Source organism: Gossypium raimondii, chromosome 9, assembly GCF_025698545.1.
Source record: "Gossypium raimondii isolate GPD5lz chromosome 9, ASM2569854v1, whole genome shotgun sequence".
Lineage (NCBI taxonomy): Eukaryota > Viridiplantae > Streptophyta > Magnoliopsida > Malvales > Malvaceae > Gossypium > Gossypium raimondii.
In genome coordinates this window covers 7,141,135-7,160,046 of record NC_068573.1, presented here as the reverse complement: position 1 = coordinate 7,160,046, position 18,912 = coordinate 7,141,135, and positions in this window count along the sequence as shown.

Here is an 18,912-nt window from a genome sequence, read left to right as displayed (position 1 = left end):
TGTTTAAATATGATTAAAATATTTATTATTGATCTTATTAAAATTTAAATAACAATAACAATAATCATTTACTAAAACAAATTTATGCTAAGGGTATTCTAGTCATTTTAGTTTTTTCCATTATGCTATTACACCTCTATTTCATTCAACCAAACACAAGATTACTATTACGCCTCTATTCCATTACATTCAACCAAACAGTTGATTTGCTATTACACCTCTAATCCAATACACCTCTAATCCAATACACCTCCAATCCAATACACCTCTAATCCAATACAGCGAACCAAACGCACCCTAAAAGTTACAAACCTGAACTAGTTATATTACAAGGTTTAAGACCCCATCTAAAGTGAACATTTATTTTTTGACACGTGATATTGACATGTAACACGTGTTTGATTTTATTTAATAAATTCATACTATTTTAAATAAAATATAATAAATTATCTCAATAATTTTTAATTTTAATTATTTAATATTTTGTTAATAATTTTAATTTAAATTATCTCAATAAGTCATTTTGAAATAATTTCATGTTCCATATTTTAATTTTATTTTTATCACATAAAATGATCATTTTTTAAAAATGGGATAATTTTCGTTTTAAAAATAAACATGACGGGCAATTAAAAACAAACGTGAATTCAAATAAAAAAAGAAAGAAGATATTTATAAGAAACATATGAGAGTGAATTTAGGGCTCGTAGGAGCCCTAACCCTCCTAAAATTTTAATATTTTAAATTAGTAAAAATAAAATTATATTTTGGGCAAAACACTAAAAAAAGCCCTTTTTTTTAAATTTTCCGAAATAGGCCGATTTTTTAATTATTTACCGGAATGGGCCATTTTCCCCGAAATCGCTGCCACATAAGCGCGATGTCAGGGTACGTGATAGGTCGCGCTGACGTGGACGCGCTGACAAGCGCGAGTGAACAGTTCCCCAACGGTCAAATTTTTGACCGTTGCCCCCCCCCAACGGTCAGATTTTGTTTTACTATAAAACCCCCTACCCCTTATTTTTTCACAAACAAATCCCATCTCAAATTCCTTCAAAAGTTCTCTCAATTTCCTTCCAAAATTCTCTTAAACTCTCAAATTCCTTCCAAAATCCTCACAATTTCCTTCAAAAAATCTCTCAACTCCATATTAAATTTCTTTTTCCATTCAATTTCATTTTTTTAAGAAAATTTTAAATATTTTTATTTTTTTAAAATAATTTTAAAATTTTTAATATTTTCAACAATGGCCGAATCATTGATTCGTCTTGATAGGAATCACATATCGGTAGAGCAAATGAAAATGGTAAGTATTAAATTTAAATTTTAAATTTTATTTAAGATATTTTTATTTATGTATTTTTAGATAAATATTAATTTATTTTTGTTATAAAAGTCTAAAGATCGGTATTGGAATGAAATATTCGAATATGCATGGTCCTCCATCACCGTTAGTAGAGAACTACTGCATGGAAGGGATTTTGGCACGTGGCGACAGAGGGTCGGGATTCAAGTTGGGCCGAACCGATCAAGGCGCTCATCGAGAGGTGGAGACCCGAGACGCGCGCATTTCATCTTCCATGTGGAGAGTGCACTATCACTCTAAAAGATGTCCATCTGCATTTGGGATTGCCGGTGGACGGGCACCCAGTCACCAGGTCTGCCCAATCTAGCAATTGGGAGGCCGTGTGCTACGAGCTTTTGGGCGCTGTTCCGGATAAAATGCATGGAGGTAAGGTGGAGATGGGCTGGTTACGTGCCACCTTCCCCAATCTGAATGAAAATTCAACCGAAATTGAAAGAATTCGATATGCTCGATCATTCATTCTTCAAATAATTGGAGGCTATCTGATGGCCGACACGTCACTGAGCAGTACATCTAAGGTGGTATTAAAACTCGTTGATTTTAGAGCAACGGTGAATTTAGTTGGGGTTTGCCGTCTTGGCAACATTATATCGGGATATGTGGGCGACCAAACCGAGGAGAGCAAAAATCGGAGGTTGCTGTCACTCTGCAATCATGGGCACGGTTTAGCTTTCCATTTCTACGTCCTCGAGTGAACCACCCATATACATTCCCACTGTAACGAGGTAAATTTTATATTACATTTTGAAATTGTTATGTAGATTTTGTAAGAATAAAAGTATGCTAAAAATTTATTTAATTAGGTGGAACCATCCGGCAAGTTATCGTGGATTACCGTCTGAACTTGAAGATATACGGCTTCTATTGGACCAACGGTCGGAAGCAGAAGTAAGTATTATTGCAAATAGATATTTCCATACATTCGCTAGTGGATTGATATTTAGTATTTAGTATTATGTATATATGTAATATTTCTATCATGTTCATGTAGTTTCAATGGACACCATACGAGGATCCGGCAGTCCGGGCAGTAATCCCGGAAGAGTTTTTACAAAATCCGAACGCTTGGCACGTGAAAGTGGTGTTGATCAACTATGCAACCGTGGAGCCCCACCAGATAGACAGAGTCCTACGACAGTTTGGATGTATACAACCGATCCCTGCAGGCCCTGAGGTGTTTGACGAACACCACAAAATTGACCTTCGGCTATTAGGTACGGATTGGACTAGATACTGGTCAGAGTACATAGAAATGTGGGAAAATCGGAATGAATATCTACCTACTCGGGAACAAATCATCGTTCCCGAGTTAGCGTGCGTTCCAGAATACATGTCATGGTTTAGGGTCCATAGAAAGCCGTATTTACTTACGCCGGAGGAGAGGCAGCGACAAATACATATCGGAAGGGAAAGGCGCCCGCCTCTAAATCCAAAGGGACAAGATTACGAGGGCAGCCCCTCAACGAGGCCCAGACATTCACCCGGTTCATCATCAGCGGCCATGCAATCACCGTCCCCAACGAGAGCACCGACGCAGTCACCTGACGCAGCAATTCAACAGATGATACCCACGCATTTGCCTTTCCCTATGATGCCAGGTATGTTTCCTAGCCCTTATATGTACCCTAACCCGTACATGTATCCTTTTCCGAATCCTATGGCAGGTTGGAGACAAATGCCCAGATCAGCTCCATTTCCTGTAATGCCGAGCGGACCACCGATAACTAGGCCAGAGGCGCAGGAGGGGTCTCAAGGGGGCCGTCGGAGAGCTCTCCTTTTTACCAATCGCCAGCAACGCATGGCTTTCAAACTCCGTCGCTGTTCATGATACAAACACCTCCCCATACACTATTCTTTGAAGGTGGATCATCGTCCCAAGTCCGACAACCAGATGCCGAACCGGAAGAACAACAATCACCATCGGAGGAAGAACAACTGCCGCCAGAAGCTAGAGGAAGGAGGAATCCAGCGCGTAACCATCGACGGCCGCCATGTGGAACCGAATCCCCCGGTCATAGACATTGATTACCGTATTAAAATTTATCATTTGATGTAATGAAATAGAAGTTTATGACGATGTAATACACATAGAAATTTTTCCAAGTTATTTTGATATTATTTGATTAAAAATCCTATCCCTAACCTAATTTAATTAAAAACCCTAACCCTAACCTAATTTAATTAAAAACCCAAACCCTAACCTAATTTAATTAAAAACTCTAACCCTAACCTAATTTAATTTAATTAAAACCCTAACCCTAACCTAATTTAATTAAAACCCTAACCTAATTAAATTAAAACCCTAAACCCTAACCTAATCTAATTTAATTAAAACCCTAACCTAATTTGATAATCTTACTAATTTGTACCACACTATTTTCGCTTAATAATTTTACATAAATTGATAATTTGACTAACCATTAACAAAATTTTTGGGCATAATAATTTTACAGCTTTTACATAATGTTGGATTTAGTAAAATGTTTTGACTTGTACTAACATTTAAGAAATAGTAGTAATTTGATAATTTAACTAACAATTAATACAATTATCAATTAATAATTGAATAAAATGTAATTGTATCACTTATTACATTCAACTATTGCGATTAGGGCATGATTGACTTGTATGGCCTGGGTTCCTACACCATCCGCACAACTTCTGTTGACTGGATGTTTCTCGGATATCCATATTGTTCCGTATTCTAGTGGAGCAAGGTCGACCCTTCGGCTTGCGACGCAATTCTCTAAAAAACCTGCACCCTAAACCCTAAAACCCAGAAAACCCAATGTAAAACCAACGTCAAAATCGTGTCCCTGGAAACGTGCTACGTGATGGTCGGTAGCGTCCACGTCAAGAGGTCGCTACCGACGTGGACGCTACCGACTATCACGCACTCGACATCGCGCTTATGTGGCAGCGATTTCGGGGAAAATTGCCCATTCCGGTAAATAATTAAAAAACCGACCTATTTCGGAAAATTTAAAAAAAAGGGTTTTTTTTAGTGTTTTGCCCTTATATTTTGGCTCCCCTATAAATGATAAAAATTTGATTTAATCCTTTAAAATTTGTATGTTTATTATCGCAAAAATTACAATTCAATTTCAACCTCCTACAAAATTTTCTAGCTTCACCCTTAATACGTGTGGAAGAAAACACACAATTTATTTACCTATGTTATTTTTAAAAGGTAGAAGATAGTTTAAAATTAGAAATACATTACCTGAGATAAATATAAATTATTCAAATAAAAAACTCATTTAATACCGATTTCTATACAATTTTAAATTATATTTTGATTTTAGATTTAAGTTTAATAGTTTGATTATATAATTGAAGTTTTAATACTTACTTTTTAAAAAAATTATACAAAATAACTCATTTTTTAAGAAATTATATATCCCAATTTATTTTATTTTTCTATCATTACAATTAAAAATATATCATTTTAATTTTATTATTCAAGAGATAATAGTCAAAAATAAATAAATTCTGGATATTAGAAAAAACCTATCATATTTGCATATTAATTTATTAATTTAACTATCCTATTTTTGCATTACTTAATTTATTAACTTTAATATTTAGATTAAAGTTTTAAAATTTAATAGATAATTTAATTTAAATAATATAATTTTATTTCTCCCGTAAAAATATAGGACTTGTTTGATAAACCGTTAAAAATGAAATCCATTTTCAATGATTTAAGTTTTTACACATGTTTGATAATAAAAATAAAAACAATATGATAGAATTATTCTACAAAAGAAAGTGGAAAATGATAAGTAGATCACTTAATAGAGAATATTTTTAATTAAGTCAATTTTATTTTATTTTAAATAGTATATTATCTTATAAAAATTTACGTTTAAAAATTTGATCTTTATTTAAAATAAGGTGAAATATTGAAAATTAAGGATAATATGTAGAATATCATTTTAATTCTATATGATGTATTTAAATGATTTCATCAACATGTCTACTTGCAAGTGTTGTTTTATTTATTTATTTTTAGTATGATTCGTTTTACTGAGTTTAAATCTTGTTTGGGTTAGGGTGATATTTAGTTGAAGCTCTCTTAACAACGCAGACTCCAAGATTCAAACTTGGCTCAAATACCTAAAAAAGAAGTTCACTTTCACTTTTTTTTAAACTAAATGATGTATTTAAAAAAAAGTTTATCCATATATTTACTCATCGATTTAATATTTGAGCCTAATTTTAAAACATTTTAAATAAATGATTTTCTTAATTACCATAATTAAATTTTAACAATTAGCAAATATGATATTATTAATAGTGGTATTCTTAATTTAAATTTTAATAATATATGTAAAGATTATGATCAAGATGTTCGTTTGCAAATTAATTTAATATATATAATCAATCTTAAACTATTATTATAAATTTATTTTTTCATATTTTATAACTAAAAAGATAAAAATATTATTTAATAAAATTAAAATTTTATTTAAAATATTATTGTTAATTCCCCTGCGTAGTCTGGGCTCTGGGCATTAATTTTAGTTAATTACTTTTAAATAATATTTTAATTTTAATTTAATATTTTATTTTAAAAGTTGAATTTAAATTTATTAATTTTAATATTTAGTTTAAAGTTATAGAAATTTTAATTTAAATAATATTTTTTATTTATCCTTCAAAATATAGTTTAAAATCCTTTCATAAAAAATTATAACACTATATTTTTTTAAAGGTATCTACCGGGGCGAGCCTAATAACTAATCTTCCGTACTCTGTAAGCTCATCAAAGGGGTAGATGTTGACTATGAGTTTTAAAGCTGCTTCATACCTAAAACGAGAATCTATAAACAATTTTAATTTTAATTGTAATAATTTGTTTTGAATTTTAAGTACAAATTTATTAATTTTTATATTTAGTTTACAGTCAAAAGTTTCATAGAAAATTTAATTTAAACAATATTTTTATCCATAAAAATATATTTTAAAGTTCAAAATTCAAAGTAAAACATAATATAATATTTATATGAAAATTAAAATTAAAATTATTTTTAATATTTTTCATAGAGATAAATACTATTATCATAAAAATAAATATTATTTAATTATCTTTATCTTTATTTATCTTAATATTTATTTCATAACCATATTTATTAAATGATGTTTAATTTAAATAAATTTAATAATAGTCATTATTTTCCCTCAAAATTTATTTTTAACATTTCCAAATACATTCTTTTGAATTATTTAAAACTTTATTTTGTACCAAAATAAATTATTTAAAATTTTATTTTAAAATTAAAAATTAAAAATTATTATAACAATTTTATCCTTTAAACTTCTTTCCTAATAAGTAAAGCATAAATTATATTCATAATATTACAAACATATTATCTTTTAAAAATTTAAGTATAGTTTTTAATTTATTTAAATACTGTTTCATCAATAATTTTATTTGATAACTCATTATTTAAATAATAATTTTATAAAATATGTTGACACCATTTTTTGGATGAAAACGGGGTCGACTTAGGTTTTGAAAATAAAAACAAAAAAAAACGGGAGTCGCCACCAATCCTTTTTTATGAGATGTGATTGGGTCACCTCGTAAAAGTGGTTGTTTTTAATAAACAGTTTGATTTTATTAAAACAACAAGTTTGGTCCACGAAATTCAGAAAAACGGGTTCGGGAGTCGGTTATGCACGAGGAAGGATTAGCACCCTCGATACGCCCAAAATTGGTACCTAGTTGATTACTTAATGTCTTAGTGTCGAAGATTGAGAAGTTTGAAGAATTTTAAAAAAAACGATCCTTGTATTAAAACATTGAAAACTTTCAAAAAAAAGGGGCATATTTCACGTTATTCGAGAAAGAGAATCATATCCAGTGAGTTAGGACACAATGTCTCGAATTTTCGATACGCGAATGAATGCCAAAATTTTATTTATTTAAAAGATATTTTATTATCTCAGGTTTAGGAAATGGATCATGCCCAGTAAGTTAGGACACGATCTTTTCTTAATTCCGGAGATCATTTAAAAACTTAAGTTTGAAAAGATTCGTATATTTAGATTTATTGTGAAAATCGAAACCCAGTAAGTTAGGGTACGACCTTCTCGAATCTAAACACGAAGTGCCATTTTTTAAAACAAATTTTGTTATATCGAGTGAAATAAAAACACGAAGTCGTAGTAAAAATGTGAAAGCAAATTACATTATTATGCATGGCAAAACCATGATGAATACAAAAGTATAAAAATAATACAGGCAATAATACTAAAATAAAATAATAATAAAAAAGAACAAATCGATAACATGCGAAACAATATAATAGCAAATAAAAATTAAAGCACTTAAGTAAAATGATAATAAGCATGTAAATAAATGAATGAATTAACACCAAAATGAAACGATGATAATGAATAACATTATAATATTTATAGATATAGGTATGTATACATGCGAGAATTATAAAATATAAGAGTATACGTACGTGTATGAATTATAAAACATATAAAATGTGAGTTTGTATGTATATGTAAATTATATGGAAATATACATATAAAAAGACATATAAGTATGTGTATGTAGTTATAAAAATATGTATATAGGTATATATAAAAATTATGAAAATAGAAGTAATACAGACATGTATAAAAAATAGGTATTATTTATGATAATTAGAAATGTACAAGTATTATAATATACATGCATATATAAATAAATTATAAAAATAAGTAAGCGTATATGTATACATATATATAGTACAAAAAGTATGCGTGTAAATATCTAGAAAAATATATGTATATATAAAAGAAATATACGTATATATGTAAGAGCAACTATAATAATGATAATAATATAATAATAATACAAAAATAATAATATAATATAGAAATATAATAATGAATAAATGAGTATAAAAAAATAAAATACAAAAATAAAACAGATGGACTAAATAGGAATAAAAAACAAAAGTATTGGGCAAAATCGAAATAAATAAAGAATAAAAGGGATTAAATTGTGACGCGCCGAAAGAGAGGGGATCAATATAGTAAATAACCCAAAGCCCCAAAACGCTGTGCTTTGATGGGGACTAAGATGAACCAAAAATAAAATTTTGTAGCCAAATCGCAAATATGCGAAAAACTTCCATGAAAGCGCTATAAAATAAAAAGGACTAATTGCGCAAATATTCCATTTTAAGAAAACACGCGGATCCTCCCCCTGGGTCGGGTCACCGCGCGGGTCAGAGACCAAAACGACGCCGTTTTGGTCTCTGAACCCTAAATTCAAAAACGACGTCGTTTTACAGGGTATTTAAACCCATTTTTTGCTTCACAAAAACATTTCAGCCGCAATTTTTTTTAAAAAAATTCCAAAAGCCCTTTTTCTCTCTAAAAAAAAACTGACACTTGAGGATTTAAGGCCCCATGTCGCGCCGGCCAACCGCCCGCCACACCACCACCGTATTTCGACGGTCGGCGAGGCTCACGAATGGGTTTTTAAAGTCCCTCCCTGTGAGTTTCTTTGTTCTTTTTTTTATTTTCGTTTAAGCAATAAAAATGAAAAAAAAAAAAAACTATGATAAAAATAAAAAAAGAGAAAGATTGAAATCAGAGAAACCCGGAAATCACCTTTGATTTTTTTTGCTTTTATTTCTGTGAAAACTATTACAGAAGAAGAAAAAAAAAGAAGAAGCCCCTCCCTTTTTTTACAAAAAACAAATCGGTTCCCCTTTTTACGATGGTTGTTATGGCTTTATAGCCATGTTTACAATTTTTTGATCTATTATTTTTTTACTTGTCATTTCTTTCTCTGATTTTGCAGGCAAGTGGGTGGAGTCGGTGATGGCAGAGACGTGACGTGCGGCGCCGGCGACTAGGGCAAGTGGATGACCCTAGGTGCGGCGCACCTAGGGTTAGGGGGCTGCTGTTTTTTCTTTTCTGAAAATGGGCTAGGGTTTAGGTTAATTTAGTTGGGTTTGGGTATTGGGCAATTTGGGTCTAAAATTTTGGGTAGTGGGATTGAGCTGGTGGGTTGTTTTGTAATGGGTTTGGGAAGGGTTGAAATTGGGCTTGTACAAAATATATAATCAATCTGTACATCGCAATCGCATAGAAAACTTAATTTTATATATATATATTAAACTATAAGCACAAACCCAACCATTTTATAACTCAAATTTTTACCCAGTCATCATCATTCTAAAGACATCAAGTTTTCTTTCCATCGTGGTTCTCAAACTCTCAATCATATTCTCTTGCAGTACGCCCATATTAAATTAAGTTATTCAACTTTTTTTATTTAAGTGACAAGAAAAAGAAAAATGTTTTTAACTAAACATAGCGACAGGAAAAAGAAGAAGGGAAAAATGTTTTTTTTTTTAAATAAAACATGATATTTGTCATGGCAAGGCAAGTTTGACAAAAATTATACAAAAAAAAAAAACAACAACAACATTAAAATTGCTATAAAAGCAATCTTTTGAATGGAATGCCAAATGTTAGGTTGTATCTTTTGAATGGTGGCAAGCCCACCATTTCTTTTTCTTCTTTTTTCGTTTTATACAAAAATAATTAAATATTAAATTTGGTCCCTTTAATGTATTTAATTTTAAAATTTAATCTTTATATTTTAATTTTTAACATAATTTGACCTATATACTTGTATAATGTTATTAAAATATTATGTGGTTAAATATAGTTTGAATACCTCAAGAATTTTAGATTCTCATTCCTTTTAAGTTTAAGTCACTTTCTTTTTACATTATAAGACAAGGATTAAATTTCAATTTTGGCCTCTAGACTATACTAAAACTTAAGATTTAATCTTTATACTTTAATTTTTACATAATTTTGTCCATCTACTTTTATAATGTCATTAGTTAGTTTGAATAGTTAATATTGTTAACTATTTCAATTAAAATGTAGATGTCGATTTTCTCAAGAACACTATTCCTACGGAAAAATTATTTTTCATGACGATTTCAAATGAGTGCTTTTAAAAAAATTTATAATAAGTATTTTTAACGATTTTTTGTTATATGACTATTAAGTGATTATTTTAAAAATAAAATAAAATTTCACACCAAAGAATTTAATAGAATATTTTTAACGTTGATAACAACGCACTTGAATTTTTAAATTCGAAAAGTAGAGACTATATTCCCGAAAACAAAAAGTAGGGGACTAATTTTGAATTTACAAATTGCATAGGGATTTAAAACATATTTTAACCTTCAAATTTTTACTTTATAATTTGACACAAACAAATAATCAACCAAACGCGAAGCATAGACTAAGAACCATACTAGTTTGAATGATTATGTTTTATTATTATCCTATATTTATCTTATAATTATTATTGAATATATACTTGATTTCCTCTTAATTCAATAGTTTAATTGATTTTATTTTTATAATTATTTTAATATTATTATTTAAATTAATAAATATATGTTTTGAATTCTTTTAAACGTGAAGTTCATTTATGCTAAAAATTCAAAAAATAAACATAATATAATATAATATAATATAATATATTTTGTATCAAAATTATTTAGTAAAAGTATTATTATCTATTTGTTATATCTTCCCTAGGGTACGACATGTAGCAAGCAATCAAACAGTTTATGGAAAACCATCCACAAGGAATGGTCCATGGGTGACCTTCCGCAAACCTTAAAGGAACCACCCTACAGATAGCATGTCGTGCACCTCTCGTGGGGACCACTCAAACGTAATCGCCTTGTACGATCTTCAAGGATGAGAATGTCAGAGTAGGACTATACAATACACCCCATGAAAACAATTGACCTATAATGGCACTAAAACTTGGTCGCCCGCACAATCATGTATACCCCCTATGATGTTGGCTACATGGCACTACAGGATATAAGGGACCCCCTATATAAGCCTAAGTGCACGAGGGACCAAGGATCGGTTCCTTGCTTTAATAAAATTATGTTATTCACATTAATATAATTTGTATTTGTCCTCAATGTTTTTTGCACACAAAGAAAAATGTAAGCAAATATTGACTCATTGATTACCCAATGTTTAAATAATACTAAGTTGTATTTCGTGGTCGGATCATAATGTGAGAAGACAACTTGTATCAGTAGGCAATCTAAAAGGTTCATAGTCTGATGAATCAAAGTTGAGCAAATCAGTTAAAGGATTATTATGTCGTCTATCAAGTTTAATAATGGGATACATTGTCTTTGGTATCGAAGCAATGAACTCCCAGAATATAAAGACGTAGATGTGATTCTCTGGATTGACAATACATCAAACAGGACCCAAGTTAAACCAATCCTAAATCTGTTTATGGATTAATTTACTTGTGGTATTCATAGTGTGACTTACCTCAATACTAAGCAAGTGATTGACTATGAGCACGTTGACAGCCTATAAACGAGCCGTTTATAGTAAAATATAACACCAAAAATATAAAAGATTAGAACGGAAGTGTCCGCAAGAGCACAGATCAAATTGTAATATTATTCAGTACAACGAAATACTTTGGAAGTGTTTCGAGGATCGTACCCAAGGGAGGATGGAATAAATTATGAAAACCTTTTTACAATAATAAGCCTAAACAGTACTAATTAATTCCTATGCTACAATAAACCATAAAATATATTAATGAGATAAAAATGAATAACTAAAATAAATAAGAAAAAAAACAAACAATAAAAATCAATAAACTGATAAGGAAAATTAACTCACTTCAGGGTTTGTAATTAACTTCAAATTAGGGTTTTAAGGTGGATTAGCTACCGATTAACCAATTATTAGCTCTCGACCTCTAATTAACTAATCGATTGGTTGATACTCACTTATCTCACGACCTCACTTTCTCAACTAGGATAAATTATGATTTACTCGATTCGGCTTATCTCCCGATCTCGTCTAGCCTATGATAACTTCCTAGGGTTGTCAATCCTAGTGGTTTAAACACATGTAATTCATACCAACTAATCCCTCTCGAAAAACCATAAATCCTCTGTTAATCACATCCTTATCCACTCATTACTCCTCCTAAGGGGTTTAGCCATTTATGTTATTCATGATCTTAACTCCAATTGAATTAATCATGTAAAGAACACAATTGATTCAAAAAAGAAAAGAGATTTGAATAATTATGGGCTGAATAATGAACAGGGAATGGAATAACAAATCACTTGATTAGAATAAATAAATAAATCGAATGCAAAAGAAAATAAACCTAAATGCTTGAATTAAATAAATGAATTCTTGGATCAAAACTGATTCCAAGAGGAAAAACAAAAGAGTTATTGAAAAGTTGAAAGAAAATTAATCTACTCCCACTCCTAAACTACTAGGGTTTTTGAAGGCGTCTAGGACGACTTAGTTACATCAAACCCCAAATGTCTTATTTATAGAAGTGTTGGCAGCCCAAATTAGGTCTTCGTATAAAGTTACTTGTGCTGACAAAAATAACATCGATATACTTGGGTAGCACATCGACCTATTTCGCGCCACACCATGTTTATGGCGCAACACGACACACAATTTCTGCCTTGTGTGTTCGTTTTGTGCTTTGATGTCTCAGGAAGCTTGTGCATCACTTGACCCTTGCTTCCATGTCAATTGGGCATTTAAATCTCCATCCTACACACTCAATTAAACATATTAGTACTACCTAAGGCCCATGTCGACCTATTGGGTCACAACATTTACAAAATGTGTTAAAAACACTTATTTTACTAATATTTAATCCTAAGACCTAAATACAGGAAACATAAATTAAAATACTAAATTGTATAGAAAACAAGTTCCTTAAGTGCGAAATTGACCCGAATTAACTAGTCCATTTGACAGTAGGTCACACGTGACTCATATACTTTGATGTATTAAAAATCTGAGTTTAAATAACTAAATTGGGTATACGACTTCTGTATGACATTGTTTCATTTACAATAATAGAATTCATAGCATAATAAAGGATAAATGATAACCTTTCATTGGCATTACTTGATAGATGGAAAAGTAATCTGGTCGCGGGACATTTTTCTAGGATAAATGATTTAATTATTAATTTTTAGTAATTTATTTTTCATGAAAGAAGATGCATCGGTTACTATGAGATAAAATAGGATCATATTAGGTGAACAAATTTAACTCAAAGAGATAAATGATATTCAATAAGGGTAACACACTTATGATAAGGTCATTGGACAAACATTTATTAAGTTGCTTTCGTAATAATAATGGAGAGTTCAATCATGATACTTTACTGGAATGACTTCATGATTAAATAATATTGTACTTAATAGACGAAGATTTGGTACTTAATTACAAATTATTTGAGCCTTAATTATATATATGTCCAAACCGGTCCCTACGCTAGCTCGACATAACCCAAATCAAATTACATGTGGAACTGATACTTTGAAATGAAAGAAAATGACAATGAAGAGAAATAGACCACATGTATCACCATCAGTAATGAATGCGCTTTCTTGCTAAGTACAAAAGATAACTTAGAAATTAAATTGGTTTCTTTAAATTATTATTTAATTGATTGATATTGAATAATTGAAATTCGAAATAAAAATTAAATTAATTAATCATCATAGTTTTATTGAACGAGACAATTAAATATATCTCCTCATAGATTTTAATATGGTAAAGTTGTCGTGACTTTAACAAAATTAGAATTGAGTTAAGAAATTAATTTAATTGGTTAAATTAATTAATATTTTGAGAAATAGAAAAAAATAGTTATTGGTTGGTTAAATTATATGTGTTGGTTAAAAGTCTAGATAACACATATAATTGTACCAAATACATGAGACAAGCTCAAGAGGCCCATCCTAAATGAGAAGGGCGGTAAACCCTTGTGTTCAATAGGGTGTGTTTCCCTAGTTTTCTAACTAGAAAACTATATTTTTATATTAAAATATTATTATTTAATTATCCCTTTTCAAGAAAATTTCTTGTACCTTTTCCCTATAAATAGGAACTATGGGATGAACTAAACACACACCGGTTATCCATATTTTGAGCGATGTTACTCTGTTAGAAAATAGTGACAATCTATTTACAGAATAATTATATTTTCTACAAAGCTCAAAAGTTTGATTTCCCATGAAGAGAATTAATTTTCCTACTGAAAATTAATCAATGTTTTCATTATATACAATCGGTTCATGAACTTAGAGCCCACATTCTGAGCAAGTCAGGATTTGAGATAATAGAGAAAATCATTTGATATGGAGCCAGGAAATGATCTAGACTGCCCCACACAAAGCACATGTACTAATTCAGTTTAGGGTTTATTGTTATAAATATCACAATACTCGATTTAAGAAAAAAATTTAAACTTTCGTTGTACTATAAACATTGTTTTCTTAACCGGTTTTCTAACACAGCTAGCACACTTGGATGGGAAACTTGTGCCACAAGTATATAATGCTAGGCACTTAAGGAAATTCTATATTTAAAAAAAATGTAAGTCAATTTATATGCTTATTAATATGCTAATGTATTTATTTATTATAATCCTTTTCATGCCTCTATCATGCAACATCTTGTACAGAAAGCACTACACATGAGAGAAAATGAATGAAAGCATGATGGAGGCATAATTTGATATGTCAAATTAGGCTCTCCAATATACTAAATGAGCTTATTTTCAATTAATTTAAGTGTTTTTTTTATATATTTTTATCGATTTTTAGTTTTAAGCATTAATAAATGTTTTTATTTAGTTTTATGCCATTTTTGAGACACAAATTGGTCAGTCGTGTCATGGGGAACCTAACAATATGATTGAGTGGTGTAAGGATTCGATAATGTCCCGAACTTGAAGAAATCATCATTTAGAAGGGGGTATCGCGATACTGTGGCATGGACGTCGTGACACCTAACAATGCTGAAGTAAGGGAAATTGAGGCAACTTTAGTGATATCGTGATGTTGAAACCTCCAAAACTCTCAAGTTCAAGATTGTTTTGGGTTTCTCGATATCGAAGCTTATCATGATACCACTGCCTGATGGGTGAAAAGCTGCAAGGGCAATTTTTTGTCCAAACAAGCTTAAGTCTTTTTTCATTTAAGGGCATAATGGTCAATGTTAGGTTAAATATTAGTAGACTATAAATATTACTTTATAAGCTTTTGATTTCAAATTTTGTTGGCTAAACATTTTCTCCTTAGTTTCATAGTTTTTAGTTTAGGTTTACATTTTTTTTTTGCTTTTCATTTCTCTTTCCTTTTGTTTTTGTTGTAGTATTTTTTTTTTCATTTTTGTTGGAACCTTGTGGATGGAGATGTACTAAAGGCTCGTGCTTCATCAGATGTTTTTCTATTAATAAGCATTTTCTAAACCTTTATCTTTTATATTCTATGCCTACTATGTGCTTGTTAAAATGCTTGTGTGGAATTTAAGTTTAATCATGTGCTGAATTGTTTTATTGGTTGATTGATGAGTGAGTTACTTAGTTAAGTTATTATCTATGCCTTGATTGATTGTCTTCTCAAGTGTATTAAATTGCATATTACACTAGAATTGATGCCTCTAGTAGAAGATTTAGATAGACGAGACTGAGAGAAGATTCCTAGCTAGGAGTAGCAAACAATATAATCATCATAGATTTATTAGCTTAGTTAATAATCCATGACTCATTCAACCATCATTTCAATCCATTTGCATTGTTTCTAGTAAAAAAGGAAGAAAGTTAGTTTGATATTTTTATTTGTTGATTTAGATATAGCTCAAATCTTATTTTATTTGAACTTACACTAATAATTTCCAACTCGATTAGATTAGTAATTACTTAACTTGTAATTAACTTGATAAACACAATTCAATTATGCCAAACAAATAATGTGTTACATGAGGTGTTAATTGAGAAAATGGCATACACCCTATGGAAAATATTAGAAACCCTTTACGCGACAAAGTCTCTAACTAACCGATTAGTGTTGAAACAACGGTTGTACACGTTCTACATGAACAAATGTGAGCACCTTAGAGATCACATCAGTCACTTTATTACTCTTTTGCATGATTTAGAGAATGTTGAGGTTCAAATTGATGATGAAGATTAGGCTCTGCTATTATTGTGCTTTTTACCCCCATCATACAAGTCTTTTAGAGAGACCTAATTTACGACAGAATAATCTCTCATTCGAGGATATGAAGGGTCATCTGTTGAGCAAAGATAAACTCAAAAATGAGTTTTGTTTGGATATCAAGTTAGATAGGCAAGCCTCAATTTTGGTAGCATCAAGTAAGCAAGACAAGAGATGTTGTTGTTGTAAGAAGTTAGGTCACATTGAGGTAGATTGTTACAAACTGCGAAATAAAAGGGCTGCGGAGAGTAAAGAAGAAGATTTAGTTGGTGCTAATTTGGCTGATGAAAAGGGTGATGATTTCTTGTTGGTGTCAACAAGCGAAAGCTCCGAGCTTACGTCCGAGTGGATCTTAGATTTTGAGTGTTTGTTCCAAATGTGTCCCAACAAGTACTGTTTCTCCACATACAGTTCAGTTGAAGGTGGAGTTGTGAGTATGGGAAATGGTTTACCTAATAAGGTAATCGATATTGGTACAATTCAGATCAGATCAGGATGCACGATGGGATAATCAGGACACTGTCAGACGTTAGGTATGTACCTGATTTAAAGAGAAATCTCATCTCATTGGGAAATTTAGACTCGAAGAGTTGTAGAATTAACATCGATTCAAGCGGCATTAAAGTATCTCACGAGGCTTTTGTTTTTATGAAAGGTAAAAGGATTGACAGTCTTTATATTCTGAAAGGATCAACGGTAACCGGTGAAACATTATGTCCTTTGTCTGTTAAGAAGTTGAAGTCGACTCATTTGAAGTGGAGGCAACTTGGTCATAAAACAAAAAAAATGTATGACTGTTTCATATAAGAGAGGTTCTCTTTTTTATATAGGTTTTGAAAAGACAGGGTACTACATTCGTGGAAACCAGTCCTAGGTTAGTTTTGATTTGGCAGTACACAAGTCGAAGGCTAGAAGTCTTCTAGTTTCTAAGCACAACTTCAACTCAGTTAATAACCTGCATTGTTCGAGATAGGCCAGTGGCGAGCTTTAGCAAAGAAGTTGTTATGGAAATACGAGTCAAGGTGGAGATTTGTAGAGTATGCCTTGCATTTTTGGCCAAAAAAAGTTGACATACCTATGAGGAAGAGGCGTTGTCCCGACAACGCGATGAAGGGCGTCCCGACGATGCAGCAACCATGTCATGACGAGGCGACGTATTATGCAATTTTCTCAGTTTTATTCTTCCAGTCAAATTTTGATTATTTGTCCCGTTCAAACTCTGATTAATGTAGGTTATTTTAATATTATTTGACCTACGAATTTAGCCTATAAATAGGCCCTTTTCCATTCTAGAAAAATAACCCATAACCCATTTACTATTAGCTTTTACAAGCTTTTAGGGAATTTTGGGTTTATATTTTGAGGGTTTTTATTTTTGGGTTTTAGGGTTCAGATTTATCTCCATCTTTGTACTCTTCGTTTTTGTCATTTTAGTGTAATTATCTTTGCTCGTGATTTTTTATCCTTTTCAGAATGGTTTTCTACGTAAAATAGTTGTGTTCGATCTTTTCAATTTATTCATGATTTTACTTGTTTGTTGCTTAATCGGGTTTATCCGCAATATATCTGAACCCAAAAGTTGACAAAGAATAAAGGGACTTGCATAGGATCTTCATTGTTCTTTAAGCGATGAATCAATAAAAGATGGTTGTTAAAAGTCCAAGGATCTCCCTCAACCACCCTATCAACATCAATCTCATAATAGAACTTGAAAAAAGATTGCTTCTCACTTAAAATCCATGATGAAGACACTATTGGTTGGTTGGTAGAGATGAGCCATCGTATTGCGCATAGATTGAAAATGAACCACACTTGTTGCAAGAAAGCATCCCATTAAATTGAAATCCATTGATTTGATTGCCTCACCATTGTTCAAATCAATTTTTTAGGTTCCTCTCCATCGTCATTAATTGTCAATCTCGTTATTTTATCCTCTATAAAATTGTTAATAAAATAGGGAAAAAAGAGAAAAAGATCTAGGGTAGGGACTTGTGGGAAAAAAAATAAAGAAGAGTCGAAAAAAATGAAAGAAAGAGAAGAGGGAAAGGAAAAACGTGCTACAATAACAAACATAAAATGTGTAACAAGATAAATTAAATTATTAAAATAAATAAATCTAACGCTAAAACAAATTTTAAAAATTAAAATAAATTTAATAAGGTAAAAAATTTTAAAAGATAAATTTAATACTAAGCTATTAATTCAATTTTTAGGTCCATTTAGTTTTGAATTATCAATTTAAAAGATAAATTTAAAATTATTAAAAATAAACTTAACATAAAAAACTTAATACATAAGTTCAATTAAAATTTCTGAAAAATTAGGCAAATATCAATATTGAATCTAATACTCGACGCCATATTTTAAAATAATAGTTTGCAGAATAATTGAGGTTAAGTGGCTAAGGACAGTCACGTGATCAAATAAAACAGTTTCAGTCTCGATACCGATGCCTTT